At 38.8% G+C, this 13121-nt stretch overlaps 1 protein-coding gene across 8 annotated transcripts in view; it reads left to right on the top strand.

Moving 5' to 3' along the window:
• The window catches only part of LOC137033815 (transmembrane protein 272-like), a 77798-nt gene that overhangs the window by 49141 nt on the left and 15536 nt on the right, over positions 1-13121 (top strand). The window contains exon 1 of one of the 8 annotated variants that reach the window (XM_067406142.1): positions 1910-2313. The exons of the other annotated variants lie outside the window; for them this stretch is intronic. The gene's annotated coding sequence lies outside the window, so the exon portion shown is untranslated. Of the gene's footprint in view, positions 1-1909; positions 2314-13121 lie in introns of those variants that run through there. 8 annotated transcript variants of the gene reach the window in all.

Genomic DNA, 13121 nt, shown 5'->3' on the forward strand with positions numbered 1-13121 from the left:
ATGTTTTTGAATAAAATAGCCTTAACAGCCTACTTACTAGAGCTCCTCTCAACTACCGTCTGTCTTCTCTCCCGCCGGCGCCGCCGGATTTCTACACGCACGAGTGTGACGTGCGCGGTGGACCAAACCACTGTGAGGCAAGGGAGGGGTGACTCAAAATGTTTCTAAACTTAAAACGCCTGTTTGCGTTTGTATTGCTTTACTTCTTACACAATTATTTTAAAAATATATCATTTATTTACAATACTTAGAGTGGTATTTAATTATATTTTTTGGGGGGGACAGCACTCGGATAGGGGGGGTCATGTCCCCCCCGTCCCCCCTGCGATTTACGCCCCTGGACGTGATGGTTCTACAATATTTATGGCTGGGTGGTGGTTTTGCAGCCTTGGCTAATTGTATTATACACGAGACTAGATAATGATCTGATATATCATCGCTCTGCTGTAGAATTTCAACAGCATCAATATCAATTCCATGCGACAGTATTAGATCTAGGGTATGATTACGACAATGAGTGGGCCCTGACACGTGTTGTCTAACTCCAGTAGAGTTTAAAATGTCTGCAAATGCCAATCCAAATGCGTCTTTATTATTATCTACATGGATATTAAAATCACCAACAACAAGGACTTTATCTGCAGCCAGTACTAACTCTGATAGGAAATCAGCAAATTCTTTGATAAAGTCAGTATGGTGCCCTGGTGGCCTGAATACAGTAGCCAGCACAAATGTCAACTTACATAATGTTACATAAAGCACCATCACTTCAAAGGAATTATATTTGAAATTCTTTTGAGTGATTCTGAATATATTACTATAAATTACAGCAACACCTCCCCCTTTGCCTTTCTGTCGAGGATTGTGTCGATAATCATAACCTTGAGGACTAGATACATTTAAAGTAATGTTATCGTCTGGTTTTAGCCAGGTTTCTGTCAAACACAGCAAGTCTAGTTTATTGTCTGTGATAATTTCATTTACAATAAGTGCTTTTGAAGAAATAGATCTAATATTCAGTAACCCAAGCTTTATCATTTGTTTATCTGATTTATCTGTGATTTTCATATTTTGAACATCAATTAAATTTTTACCCTTAAAAGGTTTCGGAAGTTTTTTGTATTTACTAGTTCGAGGTACAGACACAGTCTCTATGTGATAATATCTAGGTGAAAGAGTTTCTATGTGCTGTGAATTATTTGAGTTCTGTGACGTGAGGCGGCTAGCAGACGGTCGGTTTAGCCAGTTTGTCTGCGTCCTGATCTGGGCCCTGGTTTGTCATGTTTCAGCTCTAAGACTATTTGCCAAATTTCTAGATAGAAGAGCAGCACCATCCCGGGAGGGATGAATACCATCTCTTTTCAACAGATCAGGTCTGCCCCAAAAGCTTTTCCAATTGTCTATGAAACCTATATTATTCTGCGCACACCACTTAGACAGCCAGCCATTGAGTGTTGATAACCTGCTAACTATCTCATCACTCCGACGAACAGGAAGAGGGCCAGAACAAATTACTTTTGCTGACATTGAATTTGCGAGTTCACACACCTCTTTAATGTTAATTTTAGTGATCGAACATCATTTGTGCCGACGTGGATAATGATTTTAGAATATTTACGTTTAGCATTAGCCAGCACTTTTAAATTTGCTTTGATGTCAGGTGCTCTGGCCCCCGGCAAACATGTGACTATGGTGGCTGGTGTCTCTATTTTCACGTTCCGTGTAATAGAATCGCCAATTACTAGGGCACTTTCAACAGGATTCTCAGTGGGTGCGTCACTGAGTGGGGAGAACCTGTTTGATGTTTTACTATGCATCTATGTTTTGATGTAATACTATGCAATAGGTTAAGTAATCTAGTGAAAATAAGAAAGTTATATTATGTGAATAGGAATAAAGAGAAGGATTTAGGATAAACTCCACGAAGCTCCGAGCGTAGGTCAGACAGCAGACAGGCAGCAGCGTTGAGCAGCGTTGAGCAGCGTTGAACGTAGTGGTTGATCATCATGCAAGGGTTGATTCAGAACACATGCATTACAGTTTTTGACCATTCTTTTTACATCTGTGTCCATATTAGGCCAATAAAACTTGCTTCTCAAAAATTGCTTTGTGCGAATTACACCTTGATGTGTCTCGTGTGCAATTTTCAAAGGTTGCTGAACCAGCTTGGAAGGAAGAACAATCCTGTGTCCCCACAGCAAAAGACCATCATGGGTTGACAACTCATCTGAGCAGCATTTGTATGGATGTAGACTTTCAGGAATTGTGGCAGGCCACTGTCCTGTCTCCACTATGGAAATCAGTTGCGTCAAGGTAGTATCTTCCATTGTAGATCTTTTAAGTTCCTCAAGAGTCAAGGCTTGTACATCCATCATATTTACAGACAACACTCTGTCCATATACGTGTCCACATAACTGTTGTCCTTAGTTTCTGGTAAAGGAAGTCTAGAAAGTGAGTCTGCAACATTGTCTTTCCCTGCAATGTGTTCAATCGTGTAGTCATATGGATACAGTCTTAGTCCAAGTCTTTGTATTCTAGGAGGCAAAAGCTTTGACTTCTCTGGATTGAGCATATAAATGAGAGGTCGATGATCCGTTTGAAGAGTAAATTTGCCTCCCCACAAATACGCTCTGAAGTGTTCCACCGCCCATACACACCCTAGGGCTTCCCGCTCTATCTGAGAGTAACGCCTTTCCATGGGTGTCAGAGAGCGGCTTGCATATGCTACAGGCTTGTTAGCTCCATCTTCTTGTGTCTGAAGCAAAACTGCTTCAAGTCCGACTGGACTTGCATCACTAATGACAACTGTTGGAGCACTTATGTTGAAGTATGGTAGGCATGGCTCACTAGTTAGTTCTTTTTTTCAGTCTTTTAAACGCATTTTCTGCTTCATATGACCACTGCCACTCTTGTCCTTGTCTGGTCAGTTTTCTGAGAGGCTCAGACAGATTTGCGTAATTGGGAACAAACTTCATCAAAAATCCACAAGTGCCTAAGAATGAACGTAACTGTGCAACATTTTTGGGTCTGGGAGCGTTACAAACTGCTTTAACCTTTCATGGATCTGGTTTTATTCAGTCTGCTGTGACATGACCCAAAATCTCAATCTGCTTAAGTCCAAAGAAACATTTTTCTTTATTCAAGGTCAGTTTCTTGGAATCTTTGAAAAACATTTCTCAGTCTTTGCTCCAGCTCCTTTTCATTTCCAGCAAACACGACCACATCATCCATGTAGCACACCACACCTGGCATCCCACATAACATGAGTCCATGGCTTTCTGGTATACTTCAGGCGCACTGGACAATCCGAACAGAACCTTCCTAAAACGGTAGCATCCTCGGTGTATAATGAATGTGGTCAATGTGGTTTTCTGGATTCAGGTGCCAGATCAACTTGCCAGAAACCTTTATGTGCATCCAGTTTGGCAAACACCTTTGCTCCCTGCATTGCTTGCAGTATACTGTCTATTGTTGGTACTGGGTGTCTTTCTCTTACCACCGCTTTATTCACTTCTCTTATTTCTTTAGTGTCTTTTTTAGGAATTAAAAGAATATTTGACACCCATTCAGATCCTTCATGCACTTCTGCTATGATGCCATCTTCCAGCATTTTGTCCAGCTCTTGATTCACAGCCTCTACCATCAGGTAGGGTACTCTCCTTAAAGCTTGAGCTACAGGTTTGAATTTTTCATTCACTGATATTTTATGGCTGTAATCTTTGATTTGTCCCAGTCCTTTAAACAAAGTGTGATATTCAGCCTCAAGTTTCAGAAATCTTTCTGCCGAATTTTCAATTGCAGCGACCTGGTCTGTGGTATTCAAAATCTTTAAGTCAAAGCATGACCGTCTTCCTAACAGTGGCTCAACACTTCCTTTGATTACAAAAATATCATTTTTGGTGACATTGTCCTTCCATTGGAAATGTGCTTCAAAAAATCCCACACAGTGTAGAGGGTGTGTCTGTGCATAGGCGAAGAATTTTCTCTTTCTTTGTTTTAGTTCAACTTTTTGTGCAAACAATCTATGATACAGTTCTTCTCCAATTAAATTTCTTCCACTTCCTGTATCTATGACCATCTTCAGCCTCCTCCATTAACTCTTATGGTCTCTTTTCCTTCTGGATCAATTGAATACACAAATTCATCAGAATCAGAATTGTCGTTTACAGCTTTCACTGGTTTGTCTTTGTGGTCTGACTTGTCTTTGGCCTTGTATTTTTCATTTTTATACTCCTGTGAGTTGTTTTTCTTTCTGCAAAGACGCGCATAATTACCAGTTTTTCTGCAGTACAGGCAAGTTGCTGATTTTGCCCCAGAGTCATTTGCTTTATGTGTTGTCAGCCCACATCTATAACACTTGGGGCCCTATAATACACCCGGCGTAATGCGACGCAAGGAGCAATGCAAGGCGCAGCGCAAGTGTGTTTGCTAGTTTGCGTCCGGTGCCATTCACGTTTTCCTGTTCAGCGCCACGTCCTTAAATTAGTAAATGTATTTGCACCAGTTAGTGTGCCCATGGGTGTGCTGGTCTAAAATAGAGGTGTGTTCAGGCGCATTGCCGGCGCATTTTTATTTTAAGGAGCTGAAAATAGACTGCGTCATAGACCAACTCAAACTCAATACGTCAAAATCTGCCAACATATTTACAAATAATGGTTTTTACATACAGCGCGCGCGTTCACCTGCTTGTAAACAAAGTTTAGCGCTTCCGGCTATGCCAGCACTTCATCTTGAACACTAGGTGGCGGTAATACTCCTAAGGAGTGAGCAGCCAGTAACAAGTAGTAGTAGAAGAAGACCGTCGTCAGTTTAGTTCTCGCGCATGCGTCATGGAGCTCTCGTGAACTAACGTCAGAGGCCTACAAGAGAGAAAATGAATAGTTGAATAAAGTCGTTCTTTTGTTTGTTTTTTTCGCACGAAAAGTATTATCGTCACTTGAGAAACGTACGGTTGAGCCACTGTAGTGGCATGGACTATTTAAACATTTTCTTCACTGACTTTCTGGACGGACAAGTTTGTGCCCCCTTAAAGCCAATGGAGGAGTATTCCACCGCTCATATTTAATCACAAAAATATTAATTTGTGATCCGAAGATGAAAGAAAGACTTACATGGTTGTATCAACATGAGGGTGAGTAATTACTGACAGAATTTTCATTTTTGGGTGAACTAACCCTTTAACGCGTCAATCGGAATTTGTGTCTTTCCAGCACAACATTTTTCCGTGGAGTAAAGTAAGCATCCAATGCATTTACAGTCTCTGTATATGAATCTTTGGGACCCAGGAGATTCGCGATAATCCACTACACCGGAGCACCAATGCAATAAAGTTGCGCGTCTTACCGCATTGGCAGCATTGATAGTTCCACTGGCCAGCTCAAAGAATCTGTAAGAGTCTTTCCATGTTCGTGCTACGTGCTACGGCCTCTTCTTCGCCCTCCATGCCAGCTCAGTCAGTCTTTCAGATCCAGATGTCGTTTCAAGCGAGAGTTAAACAGTAATCCTAATTGTTCTTTTTTTGTGTTTATCCTCGTTGCCATTTATGTAGTGTTGTTCATCTCATTAACCTGTATTGTTGTTAATTTCAACTTTTATTAACACACTCTCAACTACTTGATCACTCTCTTAACTCTTGTGATCCCTCTTTCGTCCAACCCCCTGTTCTCGCGATATCACTACACTACAAACACTTTTCCTGACAAGCAATGCAATTAGACCAGTTTTCTGGTTTGGTCATGTGACGTTCGACACATACCCTATCGGTCTTTGTCAGACACGTGATTTTGTTGTGTGTGACGTCACCGCGGCGCCATATTTGTGGTATCCCTGCTGACTGTGAGAATGAAAGAGATTACACGAGTAGAGATAACAAGCAAATAACTAGCAAAAATGAAGAAGCACAAGAAAAAAGTTAAAATGTCATATCGCGATAAACTCACCAAAGATGCCAGGGGCCGTTATTTGGGGAAATTTTCATCCATTCATAACATAGATCTGTACGAACTGACTGCAGTAAGTCGGAGTGCTGCTGACCCCGCATTGCTACCTAAATCATCATACTTAAATATTGTTAACTATCTTGTTTATGGTATAAATGCATAGTGAACAATTTAAAAACTATAAATCCCTCGAAGCCCACAGACATTTCATTAATGGCTGGGTGCAGGATTTATTCATATTCTGAACGAAGGACTGCGATAACACAGTAGTTTAGTGTTGTGATCAGGAAGAATTTTCAACTAATACTACCCCTTTTTTCATGCATTTTTTTCTTTATTGCATTAAGTACATAAACCAATATATAACACAATAAACATTGTTCCAATAAACAAGGCATCATCAGAGATGTATGTAGAATTTAAGTGTATTTTATTATAGTACATTCTGATATAGTATACCTTTTAGAGCCAAAATAATTTGTAAATTATTGTCCTCCATCTACCTCTGTGTTGTCTGGGTCAATGACATTATGGGTCTTTTTTTTTTTTTTTTTTTTTTTTTCCAAAGGCCTTAATAATAAAAAACAAAGATATGTCGTGTAAGTTAAATATCTGGTTTACAGATTGTGTATATTATTAATTATCCGGTTAATACTATAAGTGCATATACCTGTGAACTCATAAAATAGATCTACAAATCACCCTGAAAAATTTAATTATACATGCTTTATTGTTCATGCAAGACTGGATAAAGCATCAGCACATTTCTACACTACAATTCTACAAAAGATTCAAACATGCGCTGTCAGATTGGATGGTTTCTCTGTGAAAATCTCAAAACACTCAATAATCTCTGCTACTCTGTATTTAAACAAAGGAGACATTTTTCTGTGCAAATCATCTCTGTCTGCCCATACAGCTGAAAGCTTCAGGTTTGCATATAGATATGACACAGTTTCATTGAATGTTCTGTATACTGTCTCAGGGGAAACATAAGAAGTGTTGTGCAGGCAGATCAAATCTGAGGTACATTAAGGTTCACAGAAGCATTTGAAATTTGTATTTGTTGCGTCTGGAATCAGAGGCACAAAAAAAAAAAAAAATTGTAATAACGCCATAAAGGTTCCCAGGTTTGGCAGACCCGTATAGTACATTAACATTAACATCATCATCTCCAAAACAAACATCAGTCATCCTGTACATATCAAGTCGGTTTACTTATGCACATGCAGATCACCATCTCCTCCAGCCTCCTGCATCTTCTCAGTGTGAAGATGATCACTTTCTCCAGCCTGATGGACCATAGTGTCAGCTGACTGACTTCGGTAAAGTTGGTTTTATATTCGGACATCCGTATTCAATAGCCTTGTTAATCACACTACATTGGACATTTAGTGGACATTCACAAGTAAATATGCCATTAAAACAATACTTGCCTATTCTGATCGACTGTGAAAAATAAGTTGACAATCGTTGCTTGTCAATATGTTGCTGCTTAAAATTTGCAAACATTAATTTATTGCACATTTATTGGAAAGTGTCTTACTTAGTGTCTGTGTGTGCATCTCAATCAGCTCTGAGCTCTTGAATCAGTATATTGTGTATACAAATTTTGTGACTGAGACCGTCCTGATCAGTGCCCCAACTACTGAACTAGGGAGCTGATTGAGACACAGCCTGTGTTTAATGCTGATGTGGCCTTAATGTAGGGAGGGATGGTGTCCAGTTGGGGTTAGTCTCCATAATCTTTAAGCAGGCTGATCTGCAATGAAATTAAAAGGTTTTTAGCTACATAACATAAGACCACAGCTGTAAAAAGTAAGTCAGAAAATTAGAATCAGCATATGGATACAGAGCAAAAACGTCGTACCTTAAGTATATAAAATAAAAATGCCCTAGCAAAATTAAGAATAAAAAAAAAATAGACATATTCAAGTAAAGGGATTCAGTTTAAATTGACTATTGTCTCATAGCACATACAATCCAAAAAAAATGTGTTGCTATAACGTTTGCCACTTTAGAAAACAGAAATCTCTAACTTACCTTTGTGAAAATGTAGAAAGCAAGCATACATGAATGGAGATATCTTGACGAAAGTGATGTTTTGCGTCTCACCGCGGCAACCCATGCGATCCGGCGCCTCTGTTATTGCCTCTACATACTCTCCATACAGCCTTTTTTCAAGAAGGAAAACGACTAAATCTAATCTCGTAGTAAAATTTTTGACATTTTCTATCGTGGGACATATTATTGCAGCTTTTCACACAACAAAAGTGTGCCATTTTTACAATGAAAAGAAGCCAAAGAAGAAATAACTCTACACCGATACAGAGATTGTTTGGATACCCCACAAATGGCGGCGACACCCATAATGCACTTCAGTTTTCACGAGTGTGACGTCACCTGACAAAGACCGATTCTATGAAAGCCACAGAATATAAGAGAATAAAAAGTTAATTTTAAGTTTATATCTCACATTTCTTAGAAGGAAAAACAGAATTGTGAGAGATGTCTTTTTTTCCTCAGAATTGCATGTTTATATCCCACAATTCTGTCTTTTTTCCCCTTTAGAATTGTGAAACTCACAATTGCAAGTTATACAGTCCGAACTGGGAGATTTAAACACACAAATGCAAGAAAATTCTTAATTGTGAAATAAAAATGTTATAGGCTATGTTTAAAAGTTATCTATGTAAAATGTTATAGGTTTAAATATAATTCCTTGCTGTAACTGCAATGTATGTCCTCTATGAATTGCAAATGTGAATATTATGTAGACTTACTGTTTACATCAAATTCCTGCTTTAATAGTAGACTAATCATTGCAGGTTTCATCAGTCCAATCTTGCAACATAAACTTCTCCGTTTAGCATCAAAGGGCGTTTTCAAAGACGGTATTCAATAAAAAAAAATGAAGACTATATTTTTTGCATTGCGATTCCAACATCTAGAGGCACAACAAAACATTTTTCTCTTATTCTCTGGATTTTGCACATTTTCCTCCACTTGCTACTGCTATTTTTTCTGCAACCATATGTGCTCGCAGCTGCAAGTGACGTAACTGTGATGTCTGCTCCAAATGGGTCTATTAAACTGGACATTATATTAAAATAATTACTCCCATTTAATGTGAAACTTGAGCTTAAGTCGGTTATGGTGATGATAAAACCAATTTACACATAGTCTCTGTTGGGCGGAAACTTCATATTTTTTTAAATAATTAAACATTGTGTCATATAAAAACATTGTGTGATATAAAATATAAAGCACTATGCACAGGATACCTATATAAAACAGTATTGGCTAAGATGGCAAATACCAGAATAAGACTCTTCTACGCTCTTTAAATACAAAAAACATTAGCCTTTATAAACATAGTGTTTCTTGAGTAAAGAAAATGCTGTACTTATTCAAACATCAGTTCTTTACTGCATTGCAAATGAGCAGAGATGCATGCAACACATCTTTCACTATAGAGGAGGGGTGTAGACGTGGAGTTATGACTGATTTGGAGCTTTGACTGATCGTTTGAGGATCCAATGGAGTTACGGGGTTTATTCACAAGTTCTTTTAAATCCTTTTCATTGGTTAAATATTTGTAAAAACCCAAATACAGGCGTGATGGATGACCAATAGCATTGATTTTTAAAAAAATAAAATGAAAAAAGTAGCTGCAAGCAGTGATGGGCAGGCCCAAGCCCGGTTGCATTGCCAACCCGGTGGCTTCAGGGCAACTGTGCACAGTGGGCAATATGCTTTTAAAACCTTCCTGAACTATCATTTGTGCAACAGTCTTATGCTCCAAAAGCATGCTTTCATTAAATTTCAATATGTGTGGTATAAAAAATAAAATTATAAAATTAATAAATAGAGCCAAATCACAGAACCTGCAAAGACTATTTTAATATCAGTCTCAGGTAATAGTAAGGTACATGTCTAAATTTTTCTGCTCACTTATGCAAGTTTATTTTAAACAGCCACTTTTATAAACTCAAGTGAAATTTACTTAAATAGTGACTTTTAATAAATTTGAATTATATCAATAAATAAAAAATTTAAAGACATGTGTTGTACATGATGTTTGCAAACACAGCACATGACTTTTTATAACACACACACACAGGTTTGTCTTAGGTCTTAGTGAGGACATTGCATAGACTTTCATTGATTTTAAATCGGGTCAATGATATTTTCTATCACCTAACCCAACCCCTACTCCTAAAGGCCCCGGTATACTTCAAACAAAGTTCTTTTTTGTTCTTCGTTTAGGAGTAAAACGAAGTTCGAAATGTGTGACCAGCGATATACTGTAAATGAACATGTGACGCCGCCCACACTGCTGAGATCGACGTTTAGATATGTAAATATGTGCCGTGCACTTTCTTCTCAGTAACAAAATAAAAACAACAAAAATGAGAAAACAGCAAGCATTTATTATAGAAAGCATAAGGAAAGCGTCTGATCATAACAGCATGGGAATGTTAGCACAAACTCTGCAAAGTAGCACCCCAGTCATGTCAGGTCTTCATATAGCACTTTATTCAATAGATTGCTTAAAATCATACAGCTTTACAGTATCAAACATGAAAAACAGTGTTAGTGCCTCATTTTTTTTTACAATCACAACTTCATTTTGTACTATAAAGCGGCTATCCAGTGTGTTTGTTTTCACCCGCGGAGCTCTTACCTCGACAAACTCAAACACATGAAATGAGTCAAGGCGGAGCCTCAGCGCACACCTCCTATTATGGCAACAGTATTTGAAAAATATTAAAAATCTTTTTACAGGTCTTCATTCGTTATATCTTGACATATTTTTAATTAAGTTTGAAGCAAATTGGGTAAAAAATTGAGGGTGATGAGCATTTTGAAAGTAACACACTTCCTGCTGCCAGTTGATGGTGCTATAACTTTGACTCACAATAGTCACATCCATGTGATCGTCTTCCTACAATGAGCACACAGCTGAGCACACCAATCAATGTTTGCAGAGGTTATAATACATTTCCTGTTTCCCTTTTCTCGCCATAAATTTGTTGCCTCGCCACAACCAAACCATTCGAGATATCAAAAATCCGCTCGCAACTTTACATCCTCAATGTCTTGACTTCATTCTGACCAAGTTTGGTGGTGACCGGATTAATCGCCTAGGAGGAGTATATCAAATTCCAGAGCGTGCGTTTTTCAAACAACCCATAATAGCCGACTTCCTGTTGAGCTGGCGTATAACTTCGAGCATGAAAGTGGTTGTGCCCAATGAGGTCTATATGTGTACCGAGTTTCATACAAATACATGTAAGCATGTTTGATATATGGACCAAGTTTTCGGACACCATTCAAGGGGGCGCTGTCGAGCCCCCCTGCCATGTCCGGGTCCCATTTTTTGTGGCATCCCAATGGCCACAGATTCCAATGTGTGTGCCAATTTTCAAGAGTTTTTGAGCATGTAAAGGCCCTTAAAAGCCCCCGATGCGGAAAAAAATAATTCTCCTTAGAAAAACAAAAATGAAGAACTATAGAGATACGTTGTTTCCACCTGGCAGCGACAATATTCTTATTAATAGGATTTATTTTATTTGTTTAATTTTTCAGGGGGCATTTTATAATTTCCCACGGCACACCTGACAACCTGTCACGGCACACGCTGGTTGGGAAAAACTGTCCAAGACCGCACATAAATGCACCACCAGCAGCTCCTGCATTTGCGTGTATCCTTCAGCTCCGGTGTGCGTGTGCTTCTGCGAGTATGTTGTTATTAGAAAAACTTTGCAGTCGTTCAGATTAATTAACAAGTACACAAAGTGTATGATACCTTGTTTTTAAATCTAATATGATTTTTTTTTTTTTAAGTCATGTAGTGTAATCCAGTTTTAAGTCACTTATTGTGAATCGCTCATCTTCACAACAATAATCCCGACCGGTAAAGATCCCACAATGCATCTGTTAAATTGACATTTTTAGCAGTGTTTTATTTATGTGATCCAAAGGTTCAATAAACCAAGGAGTGTCCCCAGAATATATTGCTGTCACGCAAGTAATGTAATTTATTATTGATATGCAGCCATCTTCTTGTAAAAGCATGCTGTAGTTTTTACAGCACTTAATTACAGTGTACCTATTAGGGCTTTTCACACTTGAACAAGTTAACCCTGGGATATTCTAAACCGTGTATAAATGGAATCCAGAGTTATCTTGCTTCATGTTTCACACTGGTCATAATCTACCTGGAGTTAACAATTACTTCTAGGTATTCATAAACTGATGTTTCAAACTATGTTGCTAAACCCTGCTAACATCGTTATTTGTTTACTTGCTGTATCGTTGTCATTGATTGGACGAGTGCAGCTTGCAGCCACGTTTAAATAAAAGCTCTAGTGTTGCGTCCCCATATTACAGTATACAGTGGGTACAGAAAGTATTCAGACCCTCTTAAATTTTTCACTCTTTGTTATATTGCAGCCATTTGCTAAAATCAAGTTCATTTTTTTCCTCATTAATGTACACACAGCACCCCATGTTGACAGATTTATTAAAAAAGAAAAACTGAAATAAGTATTCAGACCCTTTGCTGTGACACTCATATATTTGACTCCGGTGCTGTCATTTCTTCTGATCATCCTTGAGATGGTTCTACACCTTCATTTGAGTCCAGCTGTGTTTGATTATACTGATTGGACTTGATTAGGAAAGCCACACACCTGTCTATATAAGACCTTACAGCTCACAGTGCATGTCAGAACAAATGATAATCATGAGGTCAAAGGAACTGCCTGAAGAGCTCAGAGACAGAATTGTGGCAAGGCACAGATCTGGCCAAGGTTACAAAAAAATGTCTGCTGCACTTAAGGTTCCTAAGAGCACAGTGGCCTCCATAATCCTTAAATGGAAGATGTTTGGGACGATCAGAACCCTTACTAGAGCTGGCCGTCCGGCCAAACTGAGCTATCGGGGGAGAAGAGCCTTGGAGAGAGAGGTAAAGAAGAACCCAAAGATCACTGTGGCTGAGCTCCAGAGATGCCGTTGGGAGATGGGAGAAAGTTGTAGAAAGTCAACCATCACTGCAGCCCTCCACTAGTCGGGGCTTTATGGCAGAGTGGCCCGACGGAAGCCTCTCCTCAGTGCAAGACACATGAAAGCCTGCATGGAGTTTGCTAAAAAACACCTGAAGGACTCCAAGATGG

This window comes from Chanodichthys erythropterus, chromosome 13 (assembly GCF_024489055.1).
Source record: "Chanodichthys erythropterus isolate Z2021 chromosome 13, ASM2448905v1, whole genome shotgun sequence".
Taxonomy (NCBI): Eukaryota; Metazoa; Chordata; class Actinopteri; order Cypriniformes; family Xenocyprididae; genus Chanodichthys; species Chanodichthys erythropterus.